The following is a 24,773-nucleotide window of genomic DNA, read 5'->3' on the forward strand; positions in this document are numbered from 1 at the left end:
GATAAAAATAGAAAAATAAAAACATTTCTCTGCCTCCTTCTCATTCTTCTCTCTTTCCAGACTCTTCTTACATGTGCATGAGGCTGCTCAACATTCTCTCACAAGTCACTGAGGCTCAGTTCTTTTTTTCTCTCTATGCTTCAGTTTAGATGTTTCTCAAGTTCACTCAAGATTTTTGCTATTGCTTCTGATCTGCTTTTAATGTCATCTGAAGAATCATTAAATTTCAGATACTACACTGTTTTCTTCTAGGATTTCTATTTGATTCTTTTTGACAGTTTCCAAATTCTCCTGAAATTCCCTATCTCATCATCCGTTTGTTATACCCATCTTTTTAAAATTGATTCGTTGTCATAGTTATCCTGCTGATCATTTTAAAGTCCCTCTGCTAATTCCAACATCTGTGTTGTCTGTTGCAAGCTTCTAGTGATTTTTGCTGTTTCTTCATGTCTAGTTATACTAAATTGTAGAGCTGCTTTATTTTCTTATTTTCCTCTGAAGGGGGTTGAGTTTTGTTCTAGCAAGCAGTTAAATGACTGGTGGAATAGTTTTGCCCTTGGTCCAAAGGTGAATCCCTTAGTCCTGGAATTTTCTTTATTCATAACACACAGTCCCTCTTGGGTTTCAGTAACACTCCTGAAGTATTTATCAAGCCTATAATTTGATAGGACTGGAAATCCAAGCTTTGTCTCCTTCTGGGAGGCAGCCTTTGAAATATCTGTTCTTCCTTTCAACTCTCTAGCTGTTGTTTTTCCCCTTGAATTACTTGATGAGATTCTAATATGTGTGAAGTTCAAGGATTAACCAAAGATTTGAGGAGAGTAGTTTATAAGGAGAATTTATGCAGATTTTGAGCATTTCCCTCTGAGGCCTCCTCAGTTCTTGGATTTCCCCCTTCAATTTCCAGCAAGTCTGGCAGCTGCCATCCTCTGCCACTTTAGATCAATAAGACTGTGACTTTCAGATCAAATTCTATACTGACTATGCCACAAGTTTTGGAAGTGCCTTCAATTGGAAAAGCCACATTCATGGATCTCAATTGTGGTCATTCCTATCTTTCAAGAGAGGATTCTTCTCCAGTTTTGCCTGCTTTTGATTGTTTTCCAGTAGCTTCAGAGATTTTTTAAATATTTTTGTCCCAAGTTTGCAGTTATTATTGATAAGAGAGTGCAATAAAAGCTTATGCACTATTACTGGAAACTAAAATTCACATCTGCAATATCTTTTTGTTGTTAATTTCTAATTTTATTACATTATAGTCAAAGAGTATACAGTCTTAGCATGTTGATTTTGTCATGATTTCTTGGAACTTTCTTTTTTTTTTATTTACCATCTTTATCTTTTTTCTCTTTCAGATTGGCCCTGAGCTAACACCTGTTGCCAATCGTTTTTTTTTTTCTTCTTCTTCTTCTTCTTCTCCCCAAAGCCCCCCCAGTACATAGTTGTATATTCTGTTGTAGGTCCTTCCAGTTCTGCTGCATGGGACACTGCCTCAGCAAGGCTTGATGAGCAGTGCTAGGTCTGTGCCCAGGATCCAAAGCAGCTAAACCCTGGGCTGCCAAAGCAGAGTGCAAGAACTTAACCACTCGGCCACGAGGCCAGCCCCTGGAACTTTCTTTCTTTGTGGTCTACAGTGAAGACATTTGTATATTTTCTGACTCCAGGTGTGAGATACTCAATATATTAAGAGAGAGATTTGTTTAATTGGATTGTGTTCCTCTATAATTTTTTGACTTGATGTAAAATATTTTAGGTGAGTTTTTCTCAAATATGCCACCATGAATATAGATCTTCTAATTCTCCCTGACATTCTGTAAATATTATGCATCTTGAGTCTATATGTGAAGTATGCAGAAATTGAAAACTGTAGTTTCCTGGTTAATTGTTCCCTCTATCAATAAGTAATGACATTATTTTGATTAATAGTGATTTTGCTTTAAAAGTTTCTTATTATGATAATAATAAAACTAAATTGGATTTCTTTTCATTTGTATATTTCTGGAATATCTTTTTTTTCCATCACTACTTTTTCTATCTCTGTGTGTCAATATACTTAGGTGGTTCTCTTATGAAGTGCATATATCTAGATGTTGTGGCAATTTTTAGCCAAGTCTGAAAATCTGCTTAACAGAAAAGACTTTAATTTGTTCATGTTTATTTTAACCAATGATAGTCATTTGCAATTATTTCTACTATATTTTATGTTTTTAAATTTCTCCATTTTTTTCTTTGCTTTCAAGCTTTCTGACTTAGATTTTCTTTTCTTTTTTTATTAGGGTAACATTGGTTTATAACATTATGTAAGTTTTAGGTGTTCATCATATTTCACCTTCCATATAGACTACATCATATTCACCACCAAAAGTCTAGCTGCCATTTGCCACCATAGAAATGTTCCCTCTTACCCCTTTCATCCTCCCCCTAAGGCTGTTCTCCTTTAGTAACCACCAATCTATTCTCTGTATCTATGTGTCTGTTTATTGTTATTGTTTTTTTATCTTCCACATATGAGTGAAATCACATTATATTTGGCTTTCTCCATCTGATTTATTTCACTTAGCATATTACTATCAAGGTCCATCCATGTTGTCACAAATGGCAAGATTTCATCTTCTTTATGGCTGAGTAGTATTCCACCATTTGTATATATACCACATCTTCTTTATCCATTCATCCGTTGATAGGCACTTAGGTTGTTTCCAAGGCTTGGCTATTGTGAATAATGCTGCAATGAACATAGGGGTTCATATATCTTTTTAAATTAGTATTTTTGTGTTCTTGGATAAATACTCACAGGTGGAATGGGTGAATCATACAGTAGTTCCATTCCTAATTTTTTTGAGGAATCTCCATACTGTTTTCCATAGTGGCTGCACCAGTTTACATTCCCACCAGCAGCATACAAGAGTTCCCTTTTCTCCACATCCTCTCCAACACTTGTTATTTATTGTCTTTTTAATAATAGCCATCCTGATGGGCATGAGGTGATATCTCATTGTAGTTTTGATTTGTATTTCCCTAATAATTAGTGACGTTGAACATCTTCTCATGTGCCTGTTGTCCATCTGTATATCTTTCGTTAGAAAAATGTCTGTTCATTCTCTGCCCATTATTTATTCAGGTTATTTCCCTTTTGTTGTTGAGTTGTATGAATTCTTTATAGTTTTTGGATATTAGCCCCTTATTGCATATACGATTTGCAAATATTTTCTCCCAATTGATAGACCGTCTTTCTGTTTTATTGATAGTTTCTTTTGCCATGCAGAGCTTTTTAGTTTGATGTACCCTCATTTATTTTTTCTTTTGTTTCCCTTGCCTGAAGAGACATGGTTATTCAAAAAGATACTGCTAAGACAGATGTCAAAGAGTGTACGGCATATGTTGTCTTCTAGAAGTTTTATGGTTTCAGGTCTTACATTCAAGTCTTTAATCCATTTTGAGTTAATTTATGCATATGGTGTAAGATAATGGTCTACTTTCATTCTTTTGCATGTAACTGCCATGTTTTCCCAATACCATTTATTAAAGAAACTTTCCTTTCTCCATTGTATGTTCTTCACTCCTTTGTCAAAAGTTAGCTGGCCATAGATGTGTGAGTTTATTTCTGGGCTCTTGATTCCGTTCCATTGATCTGTGTGTCTGTTTTTCTGCCAGTACCACACTGTTTTGATTACTACAACTTTGTAGTATCCTTTGAAATCAGGGAGTGTGATATGTCCAGCTTTGTTCATTTTTCTCAGGATTGCTTTTGCTATTTGGGGGCTTTTTTTATTCCATATAAATTTTAGAATTCTTTGTTCTATTTCTGTGAAAAATGTCATTGGAACTCTGATAGTGAGTGTACTGAATCTGCAGATTGGTGTAGGTAGTGTGGACATTTTAACTATGTTAATTCTTCCAATCCATGAACATGGACTATCTTCCACTTCTTTGTGCCTTGTTGATTTCTTTCCACAACGTTTTACAGTTTTCAGTGTATAGGTCTTTCACCTCCTTGGTTAAATTTATTCCTAGGTATTTAGTTCTTTTTGTTGCACTTGTAAATGGGATTGAGTTCTTGATTTCTCTTTCTGCTATTTCATTGTTAGTGTATAGAAACACCACCAGATTTTGTATGTTGATTTTGTACCCTGTAACTACTGTATTCATTTATCATTTCTAATAGTTTTTTGGTGGATTTTTTAGGATTTTCTGTATATAAAATCATGTCATCTGCAAATAGTGACCGTTTTACTTCTTTCTTTCCAATCTGGATTTCTTTTATTTCTTTTTCTTGACATTTGCTCTGGCTAGGACTTCCAATACTATGTTGCATAAGAGTGGTGAAAGTGGGAATCCTCATCTTGTTCTTGTTCTTAAAGGGACAGCTTTCAGTGTTTCACCATTGAGTATGATGTTTGCTGTGGGTTTGTCATATATGGCTTTTATTAGATTGAGATACCCTTCTTACCCATTTTTTTCAGAGTTTTTACTATATATGGATGCCGAATCATGTCGAATGCTCTCTCCACATCTATTGAGATGATCATGTGATTTTTATTCTTCACTTTGTTAATGTGGTGTATCACATTGGTTGATTTGCAGATGTTGAACCATCCTTGCATCCCTGGAATAAATCTCACTTGATCATGGTGTATGATCCTTTTAATGTATTGTTGTATTTGATTTGCTGATATTTTGTTGAAGACTTTTACATCTATGTTAATCAGTGATATTGGCCTGTAATTTCTTTTTTGTGTGCTGTCCTTGTCTGGTTTGAGTATCAGGGTAAAGTTGGCCTCATAGAATGCGTTAGGAAGCATTCCCTTCTCTTCAGTTTTTTGGAAGAGTTTGAGAAGGATAGGTATTAAATCTTCTTTGAAAGTTTGATAGGATTCACAGGGAAATCCATCTAGTCCAGGACATTTGTTTTTTGGGATGTTTTTGATTACCATTTCAATCTCCTTACTAGTGATAGGTCTATCCAGAGTCTCTATTTCTCCTTGATTCAGTTTTGGAAGGTTATACAATTCTAAGAATTTATCCATTTCTTCTAGTTCATCCAATTTGTTGGCATATAGCTTTTCATAGTATTCTTTTATAATCCTTTGTATTTCTGTGGTATCCATTGCAATTTCTCCTGTTTCATTTCTGATTTTATTTATTTGAGACCTCTCTCTTTTTTCCTTAGTAAGTCTAGCTAAATGTTTGCCAATTTTTTTATCTTCTCAAATTACCAGCTCTTAGTTTGATTTATCTTTTCTCTTATCTTTTTAGTCTCTACTTCATTTATTTCTGCTCTGATTTTTATTATTTGCTTCCTTCTACTCATTTTGGGTTTCATTTGTTCTTCTTTCTATAGTTCCTTTAGGTGTAAAGGATTGCTTATTTGAGATTTTTATTGTTTCTTGAGGTTAGCCTGTATTGCTATAAACTTTCCTGTTAGTACTACTTTTGCTGTATCGCATAGATTCTGGTTTGTTGTATTTTCATTTGTCTCCAGGTGTTTTTTATTTCTCCTTTGATTTCCTTGTTTTCATACTTTCTATCTTAGATTGATCTTTGGCTTAATCAAATTCATCAGGTAATCTTTATTCTTTTTTTCCACTTCTACTATTTTTGTTACCTTCTATTTCTATTTTTTTTAGTAGCTACTCTGAAAAACCTTAACTTATAAATTTAACTTATGAAAAATAATCAATACCTTAATCTACACCATAATATACAAGAACCATAAAACACCAAACTCTGAACTCTTCTTCTCCCATCTTCCGTGTTACTTTTATCTGATATGTTAATTCTACCTTATTTCCAAACTCTCCAAAATTTAGCTATTTTTACACAGTAGATTCTTATTTAGTTTAACCAACATTTTCACCAACTTATTTGTTTCCATTTGCTTCTCACATTCCCTTTCTTCCTTCTAAGTTTAATTGCCTTCTAATAATTCTTTCCAGCGAAATGTGAGTTATATACTCTCAATCCCTATTAATCCAAAAATGTCTTTAATTTTTTCCTTTACATATGAATGAGAGTTTGTTCCCTCACATTTTATACAGAATTAGTCCTTCTGTTTGCTTTCAAGATGTATTTGCCTTTTGTATTCTACAATATCACACTGATATTTCTAGGTGGGGATTTCATTTTTTTTATGCTATTTTGATTTGATAGATTGTCTTCTTAACATCTGGCAAATTCTCAGCAAATAAATTATTTTACTATTTTTATTTTTCCATTTTCTCTATTTTCACCACTGAGATTCCTATTAGATATACATTTAACCTCCATGTTCTATCTTTTATATGTTAACTGCTTTTTGTTAGCATCTCTTAATTTCTCTGTGCTATAGTCTAGATTATTTTCTCAGATTTATCACAAATTCTCTCTTGAACTATGTCTTCTTATATACTATACTTCTCATTTTCTTGTACTTTATTTCATAGGGTTCTCTTGTTTCATTGTGGTTTCTGCTATATCTTTACCCTTTTAAACAATTTAAATATACTTATTTTTATAGTCTCTTTCAGATTACTATTTATTTTCTTTTCCTGAGAGTGTTAATCCTCCTGTTTTCTAGGCCTGCTTCCTCTCCCTGATAATGGTTCATTTACTAATGCAGTTTGTGACTTTTGATTGCAAATTCATCTTCAATGGATTTCTGTTTTCCACAGGCGTCTCATGTACCCTGAGTTGTGAAATTATCTTGACAGATCAATTTTGCATTTTTTTCCTGACTGAATCCAATAGATTTTAATGATCTTTGACTAGTTTTTATTACAGTTTCTCAGCTTGTATTTCCTATACCACGCTGGAAATATCAATTGTGACCCCATTTGGCAAAGACAAGGGAGTTTCAGGTTCTCACTAGGATCTTTTTTCTGCTTAAAGCCCCAAATAGAGAGCAAACTTTCAGGCTTATTCCCAAGGCTTCTGTGCAGGGTGTTTCTGGTCCCATTTTTGCAAGTAAAGCACTACTTTAAGTCACTGTTTTTTAAGCTTGGTACTCAATATCAGCTCCCCAGCTCATGTGGATTTAATAACATGGCTCTCATCCTTATGTAGTTGTTAAATTCTCATCCCATAGAAGCTATATCAAGCCTAAAACTCATGTGAGCTTTCATTGGCTCAGCTTCCATTTAAAACTCTGCCTTTTATTTCTCTCAATTCCTGGCACTTTGTAGATTACCTTTTCTTTCATTGAATATATTGCATTTTAAATTATTTTAAATATTTGATCTAGATTTTTTTTTTTTTGAGGAGGATGATCTGCATTAGTTTAGTCTATCATTTTCTGCAAGTCTCCAAATATAAATCTACGGTCATAGACACAATTCCAAGCAAATATCAAGGCATGATAGATTTGACATCATGTTCATATCAGGTAGCAAGTCCAAAAGAAACAACTGCTTTATTGATTAGAAAATGAAAGTTAATCATAAATAAATTATACTAGGGTATACTATATCCTTGGTCTCCAAATCACACTAAATAGGTTTGTAAAATATGGAGAGTTAGAGAGGCCTAATCCAAGAATGAATTAAGACAGTACATGCTACTGTAAGAAAAAGAGTTATAAGATCATAAAAGTTACTGAAATTAGGACAAAATGAGGTAGGAACACAAGGAAAGATGTTATAATAACTTAGGTGAGAATTAATTGCAATTTGGATAATTAACTTGGCAGCAAAGATGGAGAGGAAACATTGCACTCAGGAGATGTTATGCAGGAGGCAGCAGGAGCAGCATTGGGCAAGTTGTTGACTTTGCGGGGAAAGACAATGAAGAAATGCCTCTAGAGTACTGAATCTTTAAAATAGGTGTGCAGCAGGTATGCATTTCAGATTCCACAAAGTCACAATATCCCACAAAACTGATATGTGCAAAAATGCAGCTTATTTTATTTTCCTTTAATTTAATATTTTGACTCTGAGGCTTCATGCTGTCATTAAAAACCTAATCTAGTCACTTTGTAGTAACATCAATCCAAGTGAGTGATTTTTGATGACTTCAGTTTCAAATGAAATCATAGTCTCTTTGTCCCCATTCCCCCTTCCCTGGGGCTGATGCTAACCTCCAGGAATACATATATAATTTACCCCGTAACGGTTCTCAGGTGCCCTTGACCTCTATTACGCTGTCCTCAGGGCCTCCTGTGAAGGGCCCAAGTCCTGGCCTGGTCTCAAGTGCCACCTTCTTACAGGTCCCCCTGTGTCCTTACATTATTTGAATTTTCTGAACTGCTCTACCCATTCCACCCTTCTTATGAGCTCAAGAAAGATCTGGCTATTCTCTTGCGTCCTGCTTAAGACTGTGGGAAATCTAAGGATGAGCACAGTGTTTGTTCCTCCCCTGACTCTTCCCTTCCATTTCTGTGAGATTGCAACTGTCATTGACCCAGGCGGGACAAGTGCAGGACAAGGCCCTTTTGTTCTCATTTCCATGACACATGGTGGGGAATGTAGGCCAGGTTCAATGCCTACCCTATTTCCTCTTCTTTACCTCTAAAGTCTTCCTTGTCTTCAACATGAAGATTTCTCTGACCACAGGACTGTGCTACAACGGCAGGCAGGGAGTGCAGAACTCACCTGTAAGTTGGCATTGTCATTCAAAGCATCCCTTCATGCTGAATCTGCAACTTAGGAGAATCCAGTATCTTTGTTCGATGTCCATTTCTGACATTATCCTCCCTCCCCCTGTACAAATGATAGTTCCATGTTTCACTCTTTGAACAGAGGTGGAGAATAGGCTTAGAAGTTTGGGTAAGAAAGCACATCAGTATTATCACATATCATTCTATCACATTGGGTTTCCTAAGATGCAGGTGGAACTAGGTAAATGGAAATATATTTAAGGAAAGACAAAGAAATATACTGTAACCATAACATGATTGAGTCATATTTCACAAGGCAGAAAATTCAGAAATGGGCAAAGGCAAAGGAGGTGTGAATAGAAACTAAAATTGGAAGCTAAAAATACTTGCTAAAAGAAAAAAAATAATAAAATTCCTAAGACAGAAAAAAAATCAGAAAAAAGAATTGCAATAATTCTTTTAATGAATAATAAAAATGGAAGAGGTGAAAGAAGAAATCAAAATTGGACAGTAGTTTATGAGTTGAACGTAAAAAGGGTTTCTAAAACTCTAGTAAATTATATTACATAGTACAAAAATTTTATGACAAAAATAACTATTTTCAAAAATTAATGATATCTAATTAATAATATTTTAGAATGCTTTGGGCTGCAATAACAGAAACTATGTCTTATGGTGGCTTAAATGTTAAGGAAATACTTATTGTCTCATATTAGGAGGTCTAGAGGCTCAGTGGATCCCAGGACAGGACCCCTCGGGACCTCTGGACTCCCTGCTATGCTGGTAATTCTTTTCATGGCTGAACTTTGTCTTTAAAGATTTGGGTTCTTTCTATTTCTCCATTCTGCCTTCTTTATTCCTGGCTTTATTTTCAGGCTGCTGGATTGCTAATTATATCTAATCTCAAAAAATAGAAAAGAAAAGAGAGAACATCCCTTCTTTTAATGTAAGATGTAAGGAAGCTTCTCCCAAAAGACCCCAGCTCTCTTCTCAGCTTGCCTCTCCTGGTGTGGAACCACCACCTTTCGAGTTGGGACAAGGGCAATCAGAGCTTCAGAATTCTCAGCAATGCCATACCCAATGTAGAGCCTCCAGCCCACTAGTGGAAGGTGGGCAGAAGAGACGGTCCCCCACCTCTCAACCACAGTCATCCAGAACTTAGCCTCATCATCAAGTAGCTGGAGTCAGGATGAGGAATGCTAATGTTGAATTCACTTTTGATTCCCTCTCTGTCATTGGTTTCTATCTATTTTCCTTCAACACATCTCTCAGATGAACTTCTTTCTGTCAGTTTACATTTCTATTCAAATCTATATTCCCATCTTCACACCTACATAATAACACCTAAAATTATAGTATATTCACTCTGTGCTAGACAGCTAAGCACTTTATGTGATTGCTGTTTAATACACAACCATTCAAGATATTTAGTGTTCTTATCTACATTTTTACAGATGAGGAAACAGCACAAAGAGGTGAAATAGCACTCTCAAAGTCACAAAGCCAGTGAGTGACTATTCATGACCAAAATCAATGCTATACCCACCTCATTGAAAAATAATTCTACACTATTCCAAAATTGGATTTAGTTCATTAAATTACAAGAGAAAAAAGCACAAATGTAAGAGAGACACATGTTAGAAAACAAGAATTCAAATAGTGATTCTCTTGAACTAATTTGTCTTTAATTTTCAATATTTTTCCACAATGAAAAATAAACTTCTTCTGATTATCTTAGGATTAGCTTTTGCCAGAGCAGAATACATAGCCTATCTTAAGTATGTAGTATTTTCGTTGATTTTTGTTTTGGGATGTATTTGGGCAGTAGGCGTGGAAGGAGATTGCTTGGTCTGAAAGCGTTTCAGACTTCATTTTTTATATTGATAAGTTGGAATAAGATTTATATTCCATCTTATTTTTTATAAGATGATGGTAATATCAATATCAAGAGGAGAGATTTTCAGCATGCTTTAAAAGAGTAAAGTGACTCTGTAGGATCAAATCCATGAGAAGTGTCTCAGAAGCATATGAGAAACATATGTATTTTTAGCATAAAATGGGGACCTCTTAAATGATAATGTAAAATGTGATTGCTTAAAAACACTTGTCTGGGGCTCTGTGGGCAGTTTCAGTTTCTCGCAGTGGCTGCATGCTTTACCATCTATTTGTACTCCTTTGGAATCATTAATGCAAACTGGCATCTCTCAGACATGTCCATTTCAAAAAGTGATTCACAGTGATTCACCTTTACACTCACATAACTGACAACTTATTTGTCATCTGATGAAGAAAAATCAAGACGCTTTTCATATTCTGTGAGATTTTCTTTTCAATATCCTTATATAGAAGTCTAATCCCATATAAAACCACAACCACAAAAATGCCACTCATTGAATATAACTTAATACCCAAAGGCTTGAAATTCTTACTTTTTCCAGACGCTGAAGTGAAAAAGAAGTGGACCCTCATTGTACATTTCTCCAATAATTTCTCCGCTCTATTTGCCAAACCAATGAAAGACATTTTATCAAAATGAATACCACTGCAATCTCAAAAAGTTGGAATATAAACATGAAATCACTCATTTTTTTCAATCACTGCTTCCAGTAATGTTTTGTCAAGTCTCTTTTTCACTTCCCTTAGTCTCACATTTGGTAAATTCCCTAACTTTCCAGTCATTTGGGGTTATTAAAATTCAGTCCAATACAAAATTTCAATCTCAAACTCAATCTACATCTCATCAGCCCCAAGCATGAGGAAAGACCCAGACTTCTAGGGGTAGTGATGGGGTGGGGGTTAAAGGAAAATCTGTGCATCTGTATTCTTCTTCTCCCTTTGCCACCCTTTTTCTTCAAGGACCAGCTCCTCCAGTTGTTGGGGGTAGGGAGAAGGAAAGGGAGCGGAACAAGTGCCTCTTTAATAACTGGCTGCTATTATAACTCTCTCTGTATGGGCTCTCTGCTTCTCTGGTAGGACATTGATGTCCTATGTGTGGCAGCTATCCAAATGCTGACAGCTTTGCAAGGGCTGTACAAGTTCTTGGAAAAGCCTTAAGTGGTGTCCTCATAGCACAGTTCTCTGCTAAGGTAGATTAAGCTCCAGGTCAACCTGCTTCTCTAATCCCAACTCCCTCCTCTAGCAATACATTTGCTGCCTCTTCCTGTTTGGACCACTCTGTCCAGCAAGAAGCCCTGTAGGGTGGTGTCTTAGCCAGCTCAGGCTGCCATAACAAATACCATATACTGGCTGGCTTAAACAACAAACATTTATTTCTCATAGTTCTGGAGGCTGGAAGTCTGAGATCAGGGGGCCAGCGATGTTGGGTTCTTGGTGAGAGCCCTTTTCCTGTCTGCATCCTCAGAGAGCCTTTCCTTGGTATGTGCACAAAGAAAGAGAGGGAGAGAGAGAGCTTGTATCTCTTCCTCTTTTTATAAGGGCCTTAATCCCATCATGGGGGCCCCACCCTCATGACCTCATCTAAACCTAACTACCTCGGGAAAGTCAAATACCATCAAACTGGGGATTAGGGTTTCAACATATGAATCTTGGGGGGACACAAACATTCAGTCCATATCAGTGGGCAAGCAGGCCTAAACCTGCTTACTTTCCTTGATATATGCCTGATCTCATCTTTAACCACACCACATGGTGAGAGTACAGGCTCTCTCCACTCTGCCAACAATCTCTCTCAGTGTTCTCCTCTGCGGAAATAGGTCGAGAGGTAGACCAGCAAGTTTGCTGGCTAAGCAGACATCCAATCAAGGAACACAATGCCAGCCAGTCTTTCCTGGCAAGAACCCCCATTCTTTATGAGCAATTCTCTTAGAGCCCCTCCCACTTCCAATTAGAAAGGAAAGCATCTCTATTCCTCTCCAAAGCAAGGGAGAGCAAAGCCTCTAAGACAATAACTGCATTCATGGTGATTCCTGTCTCCCAATCTAGTCATTTTATATTAAAACAGCGGGGGGTGGGGGGGATGGGTAGTGAGGTGGCTGATGCAGAAAGGCTTGGTTCTGCCACTTATTATTAATTCTGAGGGAAGTGTTAATAATTCCCTCTTTGAGGAAGTTCTCTTTAAATTGTGAGATACTTAGCACCTCCGATTTCTCAGCTCTGTTAGTAGACACTGAAGATTGAATCCCACTGAATATCCTGCAAAAGTAAAATTTCATGTTTTTAATGCTACTCCACAGCTTTTGGGCACCATTTTCTGTAGTTCTGTTATTGTTGTTTTGTTTCTTCCAAAAGCAGTCAGGAAAATATTGTATAGAACCAATGGTTATTTGCACGTGACTAATATTTGAATTTTCCAGATTACTACCCAAGAAAGTATATCTTTAAGCTAAACTTTTAAGCTAAAGCTTCAAGTTATAGTTTTTAAGTAATTTCTTTTCAATATTCACTTTCAGATATGCAATTCCATTGGTTTTCATAAAAAGAGTAATTTGGAAACTGCATTAATTCACTGAGGTCTTAACTGTTTTGAGATAATCATATAAGATCATTCTGCATTTTTTTGTTTTAAGATTGGCACCTGAGCCAACATCTGTTGCCAATCTTCTCTTTTTTTTTTCCTTCTTCTTCTCCCCAAAGCACCCCACTACATAGTTGTATATTCTAATTGTAGGTCCTTCTGGTTGTGCCATGTGGGACGCCACCTCAGCATGGCCTGATGAGTGGTGCTAGGTCCAAGCCCAGGATCTGAACTGGTGAAACTCTGGGCCGCTGAAGCAGAGTGAGAGAACTTAACCACCCAGCCACAGGGCCAGCCCCAGGATCATCCTGCATTTTTGTCATGTGGGGATACCATCAGGTTTTAGGAAATCTCTGCATGGTGGACCCATGAACCCATATTGAGACATGAGTCTTTTCTATCTAGCCTGCATGGAATAACCGCCAAAAGTAGATACTGACATCCTCCTTTTAACTTGTGGAGCACACATATTTCAATATTTTAGGAGTGCATTTCACAAACAGCACAATATAGTTTTTAGATCCTTGAATATGAAGTGCCCTAATAAATGTTGTGTGAAGATACCTACATGTTATGGAGAAGGCATCATTTTCACTCACAAATAACTCATGTTTTGAAAGATAGCAATGCCTTCTGGAATAATTAGTTTCGTTTTAATTCCACAGTAAGTCATGGTCTTTCCATATTGTACTGAAGTGTCTGCTTAAGCAAAAACTTAATAAAAAGTGGCCCTAAATCAAGAAGTTCTTTCTTAATGTAGATCGGACCACATGAAATCTTGAGTAATATGGAAAAAAAAAAAAGCAATATCCAGAATTTTTAAGTACTAACTCCAGGAGCAAGGTGGAACTAGAGACTTACATAAGGATGCTCTCTGTGGCCTTTATAGCTCTTCATAAATAAGGATGTGTTGACAACAGTTCTTATGGAAAACTATAGGATTAACCTTGCTCATCGAATCTTTCCAGAGTGTGCATAAATCTCCAAGTTAGATAATTCCTTTAGATATTGTTATACACAGAGATTTGAGCCAAGCAGAACCAAGATTCTCATGTTTTAATAATAACACTTAGTCTTCTGACTTAAGATACATAGTCCTTGCTATGCTATATATTACATTCCATTTACAGTTTGTCTTTTTTCTCTGTTTGCAAAGTGGTGTGGAAAGATCTTTCTGCATGTTTCTGTCTTTTCCTCTGTGGCTATGTTTTTTAAAATCTATTCTCTACATTCTTAGAAGGGAGTCAGAAACTACATCAGAGACTACCCATCTAGAGACTTCATAAAATTAGGAAACTTTGAATATTCTCAGGTTTTCTGCATTTTCTCTACTGTGTTTAGAGGGAGAAAAATAAAATAGCTTCCGTGTTTGTCAGCTAATTTGGAGAAATAAAAATAATTGTGTGTTTGGGCCAGCAAGGAAGGAAGAAGAGTAGAACTGTATCCCACTCTTCAATCAGTCTTGGGAGGAGAAGAACCCCACAGAATAGGGCGATGCCCCTCCTCAGGGAAGAGAAGTAGACATGTCCCCAGGAGTTATACAGGGGACAGACCTGTAGACAGGGTGCATCTGAGAAATAAATAGTGAGGGGGTTAATGGTAGAAGACCTACATGGTTCCAGAAAACACAAAGCAGTATCCAATACTGAAATAGGCATGGATTCTGACACTGTCTCAAAGACTAGAAATGTGACTTTCAAGAAGTCATATATTCTCACTAAACTGTTTCTTCTCCAGGAAAATGGGCACGTGTACACCATCTTGAAGGATTTTTTGTGAGGATTAAAAAAATTATCTGCGAAAGCATCTACTTCAGTGTCTGGAACATTAAATAATCATGGAATAAAAGGCAAATATAAATGTGACACTGTTAATTATACTGGAACAACAACATGTTTAAAATACACCTTTTTGATGCCCTACCCAGCTCTCTGGACCAGTTTAAACCCAGTAAAACAATGTATTATCTCCTAGAATCAGAATCATTAAATACTTGAGAAATAAGAATCCATATAACTTTATGTTTGAAGTTATCAAACTTTTATGTCTTTGATAATAAAGAAATTGGTTAATCATTTTTACCATTTCTTAAAGTGTAGTGAATTACATTAGATTTATATATCTACCAGAGACTATTAGCTGAAATGTTATGGACTATCACCTATCAAAGGCTGTCATTGAAGAAATAGCTAATAACATAGTTAAACAGCTCCACAGTCTGGTTTTACTGTATGAGTAACTCAGACTGAAATTTTACCAGTGATTTAATTTATTCATCAAGCTAAAACAGAAAATTCCTCAAATCCAGAAGAAACAACAAAATAAGGTATTCTCCATAAGATATTTATTTTGTTGTATCTTTGTTTCATGAGAGAGCTCAGTGAGGCCTAAAAACACACGGAGAAGGGGTCTCTTGAGGAAAGAGTTTTGTGCTGTAGCTAAATCACAGAAAACACTCATCTATACCTAAATCATAAAAAAGCAGAAACCAAAATGCAAATAAGATTTTGCTTCCATATATGACAGAACTTATGTTTTGATCTAGCTAAAATTGAACTGTATGAGATTATGTCTCTAGTGATTATTATTCTATTTGAATAAAGTTTGGTACTAAATTGCTCACCTAATCTGGTAATTTTATAATGGACCTCCCATTTCTCTATATCCTAAATTTAGAGTTCACTGAAAATCCACTTCAATTTTTGCCATTAGGTGCTATTGGCCAAATTAGCGTATTTTCTAGAGGTATTTGCCCATTAAAATTATTAAATGTTGATATTTCCCAGTGATTTCTCCATAAGTCACATGATTCTGAGATTTAAACTTTTGCCATGAAATCTCCCAAATGTTATATTCTAATATTTAAAAGTTGAATGTTTTCCTGCACTTAAAAGGAGCCATTTTCTTTGCAGCACTTTAGGATAATGGGTGACATATTATGGTATTAAACGTCTGGGCTTCAGGAGCCAATACCCCACTCTATTCTACATCCCTCTCAACCTCACCCTAATAACACATAAAATACACAACTTCTTTCAAAAGTTAGTAAGTCGCAGCACTCTTCTCTCCCTCTCCCTTTCTCTCATCCTCTAGTTATTTTCTCATAGGTTACTCTTCCCCAACAACTCTTGACCCAAAGTGGACTTCAAAAAATATCTTAGAATTATACTAATCTTACATTATTTCTTTTATATAAAAGTTCTTTGTAAACTGTAACAGTGTATAAGACTTGCTATGAAGTGCTGGCTTCCGCTCATACTCCCCTCTCATGAATTTTCCAGCCACCAAAAACTCTGCTGCCAGTCAGAAGTTTCCTGAATGCTCAGCCTGGAGGTGGTTCCATTGAACAATCTAAAGAAACTATAAACTGACTAATATCACATAATAAATCCTCTCTGGCTTAAACCAGCTAGAGTACATTCTGTTCTCTGCAACCAAAGACTCTGGCAGTACCATGGTTTTATATTGTAGGTCCTATGAAGTTCTTCCCTATCTCAAAGTTAAAAATATATTTGCTTTATTTTAAAGCTTTTATGTATGTATTTGTAACTATGAGATTATTTTCTATTAAATTTCTATATTAGGTTTTGCTGGTGTGTAAAATAGTTACCTTGTTCATTTCTTTTGTAAGTTCGAATCATTTTATAATCAATTCTCTTGGACTTTACAGGTAAACAAAAATATTACCCGTAAACAATAAGAGCTTTGTTTCTCTTTTCCTGATATTCTTTTTTTTTTTTCCTGCTTTTTCTCCCCAAATCCCTCCAGTACATAGTTGTATATTGTAGTTGTGGGTCCTTATAGTTGTGACATGTGGGACGCCACCTTAACATGGCCTGACAAGCAGTGCCATGTCCGTGCCCAGGATCCGAACCAGCGAAATCCGGGGCCGCCAAAGCAGAGCGTGCGAATTTAACCACTCAGCCAAGGGCCGGCCCCTTCCCTGACATTCTTAACTCCTATCTCTTTACCTTGTTATCTTGGCACAGATCAGCACTACAATATTTATTAGTAATGGTGATACCAGTCATCATTAGCTTTTCCTAAAATTTAATAGAAATGCTCCCAAGCTTCTGGTAGATAACTAAAGTATTTCACTGACAGTTACGAACTTTGTCAAATAATTTGATAAATCAAGTAAAATGGGGACTGAGAAGTGTCTGTTTATGAGAGACTCACCTGAAAGCAGGCAAAAATATAAAGTTTGAAACAAAGAAAATGGAAAAAAAAGATCAGGAAAATGCTAACAAAAACTAATACAGCAATTTTTAATATCAGAATCCTAAATAAAAACTAGAAGCATAAAGAATAATATTTCAGATTGATGCAAGAAATAAAATAACTGTCAGCCATTTGATATCAGCCAACCTCAGGCATCTGCCACCCCAGTGCTAGAAAATGGGCACACGAATGGAGTGTCTGTAGAGGGAAAGAAAGACGCTATGCATGGGCCCAACAGCACCAGCTTCTTTACCTACTTACCAAGGTTTCTTTACCTACTGCTGCCAGCAGATGGCCAGTCTGCCAGCAGCAGAAATCAACACTGAGCTCCCAATATGACACTATTCCTTAAGGAGACCAACAAGCCAAATTAGTCAGATATTCTGGGTATAGGTTTGCCCTACCTCCCTTCAGGGCCTCAGCCAGTACCTCTTTCCAGTAAGAAGTGTTTGAGCCACCAGCATGGGATTCCTCATAACGCTGCATCAGACCAGTGGATTCACCTAATAGCAAAAGAGGTGTGGAAAGGAGCCCATGACCAAGGTATCCACTGACAATATCACATATCACAACATTCAGAAGCTGCCAGCCTAACAGAGTATTAAAATGGCCTACCGTAGACAGAGTTGAAGTACCAGCTCAGAGGCAATACTCTTTGAGAATGGGGTGCCATTCTCCAACACACAGTACACACAATGAATCAAAGACCTTAATAATGTAGTATGTAATATGTACCTTTGTCTGTCTCCAATGGGAAGAATATAGGGGGTCAGGAATCAAGGAGTGGAAGCAGGAGTGCTCCCACTTACCATCACTCTCAGTGACTCACTGAGGGACTTGGCATGCCTTTCCCAAGATGGTCCACGGATTGTTGTGGGCTACAAAGCCTCAGCCATTTTGGCCCACTGTGGAGCAATTCCAACAGCCCATATACACTCCAGAGCTCTCCCTGTGTTGTTGATGAGAGATTTGTTGGATCTACTTCACAGTTTGACTTCTCCATCTATCCAGTCTTGTTTCCTCTCCATTCTTTCCACTGGTGTTCATCCCAGAAAAATACCCTACACTCCAAACTCCATCTCAGAATCTGTTTCCAGATAACCCAAGCTGTGATAAATGTGTTCCCATCATGAGCATTTTTAGGATTGCCATCGAAGACCATTTTCACATTTCTAACAATAAACTAACAGGTGTGACAATTAGAGAATTCTGGTTCATAGTTTCCTCAAAAAGGAATGGTCTTTACAATGGGAAATGACACAGATTCAGTTATTAATGCTAGTTTGTTTTTATTACCTGGGAACTCACTGTGCTTAATTCAGTTGTCATTTTTTCCTAAAATAATAATACCATAATTTAACACTGTGCTTCAAGAGAGAGATATGAAAGCACTACAAATGTCTAGAATAATTCCTTCTTTCTTCAAAAGTGACAGGAGTTCAAAGCACACAAGTTTATCTCTTGCTTTTAGTGCAAGTTTATTTGTTGTTGGTGTGACAAGGATTTGAGTGACTGAGTGTACATAGTCTTAAACACTCAAAGTGTAAAATGGAATATATACAATCCCTCCTCAATCATAAGTCAGCATCACTCACCTATTTCATCAAAATATGGAATGGCCCAATAAGAAAATTTCCTAATATATGTACTTTTTATAGATGTGTTTACCTCAAAGAAAATACATACAAACTAACGAAAAAGAATTGTTTATTGAGACATTTTTTAAACATGTAAAACATGCTTTCTTAATGCAAATTCAATCTCCAGAGACAAAAAAAAAAGTATTCTTTCTCTTGTGATAGCCCCCAAAAGAAGTTCCACATATATAATGCATTCGAATTGTTTTTATAGAAATCATCTGTTTTAAATTGATTTTTCCTTATTTTTCTTCTTTTTACATTCAAATTGTAATGTTGGGACACTAAATATTATGAAGCAATTTTCTACTTTGATTCATTGCATTGCATTAGACAGAGTTGAGATATGGTGAGATTTTTAACTCACTTGCTATCAGTTACTATTCTACCTGCTTACAAATTACACATATATACTTAGAAATTTGAGGAAGCTTAGTTAGAGGGCACATTATAATAAGGACAATGAAAATTAAAAATCAATCGTCAGAAATGAGAAATTCAGTATACAAAACAAACAAACACAAACTAAACTAATAAATTCCTATCATTGCATAATTTTAACCCCCTGGCTGCCAGGGTGTATCAATCAGGGTTAATAATGCCAGGTGCTACAACAAACAACCAAAATAAATACATATCTCTCTCAGGCTCAGGACAAGGGGGCTATTTTTGGTGGTGGTGGTAGTGGCGTTTTGTCGCGCAAAATCCTGTCTGTTCCTGGTTGGGTGACTCTCTTGGGCAGCTCTCCCTCAGGTAGTGACTTAATGATCACAGTTCCTTTCACCTTGGGATGTGACCATCTTCCAGACCCTTCTTTAGAAAGGATCTGCCTGCCAGATCCTCTGCATTTAGCCAGCTCACAAGCATAGAGAAAGCATTTGGAAACTTGCAAGAGGTTTTAGAGGCCAAGCTTAGAATTGGCATACATCCATTCATATTCTGTTGACCAGAACTAGTCACATGGCCCCAGATAGATGCAAGGTGACTGGGAAAAGTAGTACTTCTCTGTGACTAGAAAGAAAAGAAAGTGGTTCTTTGAACACGGCAATCTCTCTGCCTTACAAGACACAAAGACAGAAATGATAGGCTTAATTGCTCTGGTTTTCTTATAAAAAGAAGCAAAGAAGTTTGTCATGCAAAAGAATTATTTCCTATTAGTAAATTATTTTTTTAAAGAGGAATATATCAAGTGTTTATCCAAAGAATATCAATAATAGATAATGTCACCAAGTGGTTTTCCAGAAATATAGAGAGGTTATTTATAATTTTATTTCTATTACTCTTGATATAAAGACAAGGTATATTATTTTTTTTTAAAACCACACACTTGTGAAGTCATTTCTATGGAATGATAGGTAATTAGCATGGTGTTTTCCAGTGATCAAAATGCCATAGAGTCCAAGTTATTAACATCATTTTACAGATAATGTATACCTATTGATAAAGCTTCAAACATCAATTTTCTTATCTAGAATGTTATTAGAAATGAGATTTCCAAGTGACTTGAATTACTCTAGCATTATTTCCTCTATGTAAATTGTAAGAAATACTCATTTGCTTTTGGTGTTATTTCATACTATTGTTTTTTAAGATATTTTCTTCTCTGTCAGCAAAAAGAGCTAAGATATCCATAGTGCTTCCCATATGCCAGGTCATATTATAAACATTTTTCATGTACTGTTTGGTCCTGAGATTTGAACCAAGACTGTCTAGTTCAAGAATCCACATTCTTAATGACCAGCAATGACTTTTAATAATATTCTTGACTTAAAAGATTATATGAAATTTATGAATAATTTATCTTATCAAATTTTCTAAACCGTTTAATCTGCCAGTTTTATTACTTACCAAGCCAAGAATCCATTTTTAGTCACATTGATGGAGTGAGGACTTTCAGGTAATAAGAACCATCATTTCTATGTTTTAAGTGCAGATGCAGTCATATTACATTATAGATATAATTTATTTGCAGATGACTAAAGCAGCAACATTCAAAATGACTCCAACTGAAACTTAAGAGTTGTAAAATTGATTAGCTGGTATCCAAGATTATTAGATCGACCAAGATAAAGGAGCAGTAAATGTGACTGAAATTCTAATGAAATAAAAACATAAGCACTCACTTGTCCCTGAAAATGTTTTCTGTTTATTACTACCCTCAGAGCTCCTGAATCTCTAGAGAGATACACAAGACACAGAGCTGAGATATTATTATGTTGTTTCTCTTTCTGGACCCTGTATCTGACCCAGGGTAGTGCACCTGTGTCTGCAACCACTGATATGAGTGGTCCCAGCCAAAGCTGAATTCCAACTGCATTAATATTTCAATTTATCTGAGTGTCTGAGAGGAGAATACATGTGAGCTAACATGAAATTTAGCTAAAGCATAAGGAGATGTATTATAGGTTGTACTGTGTCCTCCCAAAATTTGCATCCTGAAGTCCTAAGACCCAGGATCTCAGAATGTGACCTTATTTGAAGATAGGGTCTTTACAAAGGTAATTAAGTTATAGTGAGGTCATCAGGACAGCCTCTAATCCAATGTGGCTGGTGTCCTTATAGAAAGGGGAAATTTGGTCACAGAGGTAATCATACAGGAAGAATTCCAGGTGAACATAAAGACGATCATCTATAAGACAGAGAGAACAGATCCTCTCCTCATAGCCCTCAGAAGGAACCAATCCTGCCAACACCTTGATCTCCGACTTCCAGCCTCCAGAGCTGTGAGACAACAAGTTTCTCTTGTTTAAGCCCCCCGGTTTGTGTTACTTTGTTACAGCAGCCCTAGCAAACTAAGGGGGGATAAAGGTACCAATTAAGTTTTCCTCACCAGCAGGGTCCACCTATATAACTACTTACACACCAGCCAAGGAATTTAGGGAGTTCCACCTGTCTCCACCGCCCATTTCACTAAATTCTCCTCTTCTCTCACTTCACTCTGGCCTTTGATTTCTATGCCAGCCTTGAATTAGCTGATTCCCTCTACACACCTTCCTCTTATAGTTATTTAACTCAATTTTTCAAAAAGACATGAGTTAATTAATTGCCATGAGTTTATCAAATAGCATCAACAAGAAGCCCTTTCAACTTATTCTACATCACGGTCTGTTTTTTTCTAAAGGTTTTCATTCTCCACGAACTTCCCCAAATAACAGTACCTGACAGGTACATGATATTTTGACAAAGCTATTTGACATGGTGTCATTTTGAAGCATTGAAAAATCAAATCATTAAACTTTTATTTTTAATTAATTTTTGAAACAAATATCATCAGTCTCTCTCCTTCCCCAACCCTAGGGGATGAGATAGAAGAGAAGCCAAAGATGGAGCGAGCCTCAGGAGTGCCTGTTGGTACGCCCCTTTGAGTAAGCTGGAATTTTGACACAGCTGCTCCAGCCACCTGCAAACAAACCTCTGCCAGAATCTAAACAGCTGCCTCCAAGTGCACAAGCTGCACCTGACTATGATTCATTTATTATCATTATACGTCTGTGCTTCTCAAACAAAGGTATGTAAATCCCCAAGATACGATGTACTGTGCCAAGAGATACTCAAAAGCAAGGCAAGACATGACATAGCTCTTTGAGGTGTCCATTTTAATAAGGTTTGAGAATAAAATAACTTTACCTGTTATTGTTTTTATATTAAAACAAATATGGATATGGCATGAAATAAAATGAAAATGTGAACAAATTTTTTAAATAAAACATGACATGTTGAAGGAGTCTGCTCCTAGTCATTCCTCCCTTACTCCCAACCTTCTGTGTTTCTTCTCCTCTGTCTTTAGTGGTCCTTCAGTAGAAATGTTGGAAAAGCACAGCCATAAACAATTCTCAACACACACACACATACACACAAACACACACACACACACACACACACACACACACCCCTTCTTTCACATTTTCCACGTTAGCATTTAAGCATTCATATGTATATGTGTGTGTATTCTGTAGTGATTTTTCCTAAATCTTTTATTCTTATTTGTTTCCATATATTTGAGAGTTTCAAGTTTCTCCCAGTGAAACATTAAAAGAGAAAAAAATGTACTTCTACTCTCACTGTAACATTTTAATGTTCCAAAAGAATATAATTCAAAGAGTTCCCAACTTATAAAATTTTGGAGTGTTCCTACAAAGTTTTGTTTGTAAGTCAAAATGTATTTACCATAGAAATACTGTTAGAAATGGTGTTGACTATTGCACATCAGATCACTAAAACATATTTAATCTATTGTGCAATTGAAATACCATATATTTTCAATGAAATGTTGAACAAAACTAGCTTTTCGTAATGATGATCATGCAAAAGCAATCAATTAATAATCTATTTTAAAAGTTTAATTTGTAGGCTGACTGGGGAAAAAGCAACTTCAGAGGCAAAGATTTAGAAAGCGAATTTGAAAAAGATTCCAAAAGATACTGTTAAGTTCGTTGGACAAGATGGTGATTTGTACCACCTCTCCATCCCAAACAATATAACACATTCATAAAAATCAAAATGAAAGGATACAGTAGGCTATGATCTTACTAGCCAGATAACTGAATTATATTCACTTTCTTTCAGGTATTCTTACCAGTCTTTTCATATCTGACTATAGGGGGGTTAAGTTATGCTGATTTCACTTCAAGACTTATGCTCTCTTTCCTCTATACTAGTGTACTACTAACACTATTTCATTTTTGCGCCATGTTTACACGAACATATTTAGTTCACAAAATAGTTCAGCAAGAAGAAGGAAAAAGATGAGGAGGGGGGAAGGAAAAGCAATGGGAGAAAAGGAAGAAGAAAATACAGAAGAAAAGGAGAAAAGGACAAACTTAGAGAGAAGGGGGCCCCCAACACAAAAGGATGGATGGAAGAAAGGATGAAAATGCTCCTTAAGTTACTGAGGGAGAATTAGAAAAAGACTGAGAGATGTATAGTTAAAGAGATATGTGAGAAATCAATTGTCCAAGATGGAACTGAAAGATAAAGAAATGAGTATGAACTTTCTGAGGGAGACAAAGAAAGAAATGGTGGAAAAGAGGCCGGGTAAGAAAAATCTCCATACTGGTGAACAGTATGATTGATAACTCAGAGTAAAGGCAAAGTTGATGACAGAATAACCTCAGGATCCCAGGGAAGGAAAGGCCAGTGCTCCCAGACTTCCATCGTGTGGGTCTGTCAAACTGAGAGAGCTCCTACTGCACATGTGCAAGCCCAGGACCTATTCTGAATGACTTATTTGACACTATTCTCAAAGATGTTGATTTGGTTATTAATTAAGTAAATGAGCTTTGTTTCATTATTCATACTTATAGAACTAAATGAAAATGGCCTAGTGATGCTGTTATGCTTGATATAATGTCTGTATCTAAATGAAGAGGCGACTTCATGATAATGAAACAAACAGGGGATGGTATTTCAGATGTCTGAGATCACTAAGTAACAAATTAGCGTCTTTTAAATAATAACCAAAGATTGTATGGATAACCTGTCATGCATAGTGTCATAATATATTATCAACAACAGTTTTATTATGAAAAATCAGAATTCTAGTATTGTTGAAATGTTATCTGTACATAATTCCTAAAGAATTGCACACCTACAGAAATAAATGAAAATTCTATATTATCTGGATATAAAAGCAAATAATATAAAAATCAATATAGTGCTTTAATTAATGTTTAATTAATAACAGTTTAGCTATTCAGATTGCCCCTTATCAAGAGCAAAACGTAAGCCCACGCCTTAAAAAAAAAAACCCAGGTTAAACACTACCCAGCCTTCATACGCCACCAGATTCTGACTCTTCCCATTTAAGGAAAATTGTAAGGGCTTTCTTAAGTTTTTAATGTGTGAACTTTATTTGGTTCTAAAAATAATGAGA

General features: G+C 36.1%; 1 protein-coding gene across 6 annotated transcripts in view; it reads right to left on the reverse strand.

The window, feature by feature from the left end:
- Nucleotides 1–24,773, reverse strand: part of COL5A2 (collagen type V alpha 2 chain) — a 401,042-nt gene that overhangs the window by 261,750 nt on the left and 114,519 nt on the right. For 4 of the 6 annotated variants that reach the window (XM_070580408.1, XM_070580406.1, XM_070580405.1 and 1 more), the window contains one exon: nucleotides 17,694–17,767. The exons of the other annotated variants lie outside the window; for them this stretch is intronic. The gene's annotated coding sequence lies outside the window, so the exon portion shown is untranslated. The remainder of the gene's footprint in view (nucleotides 1–17,693; nucleotides 17,768–24,773) is intronic. 6 annotated transcript variants of the gene reach the window in all.

The sequence above is a fragment of the Equus przewalskii genome, chromosome 17 (genome assembly GCF_037783145.1).
Source record: "Equus przewalskii isolate Varuska chromosome 17, EquPr2, whole genome shotgun sequence".
NCBI classification, from domain to species: Eukaryota; Metazoa; Chordata; class Mammalia; order Perissodactyla; family Equidae; genus Equus; species Equus przewalskii.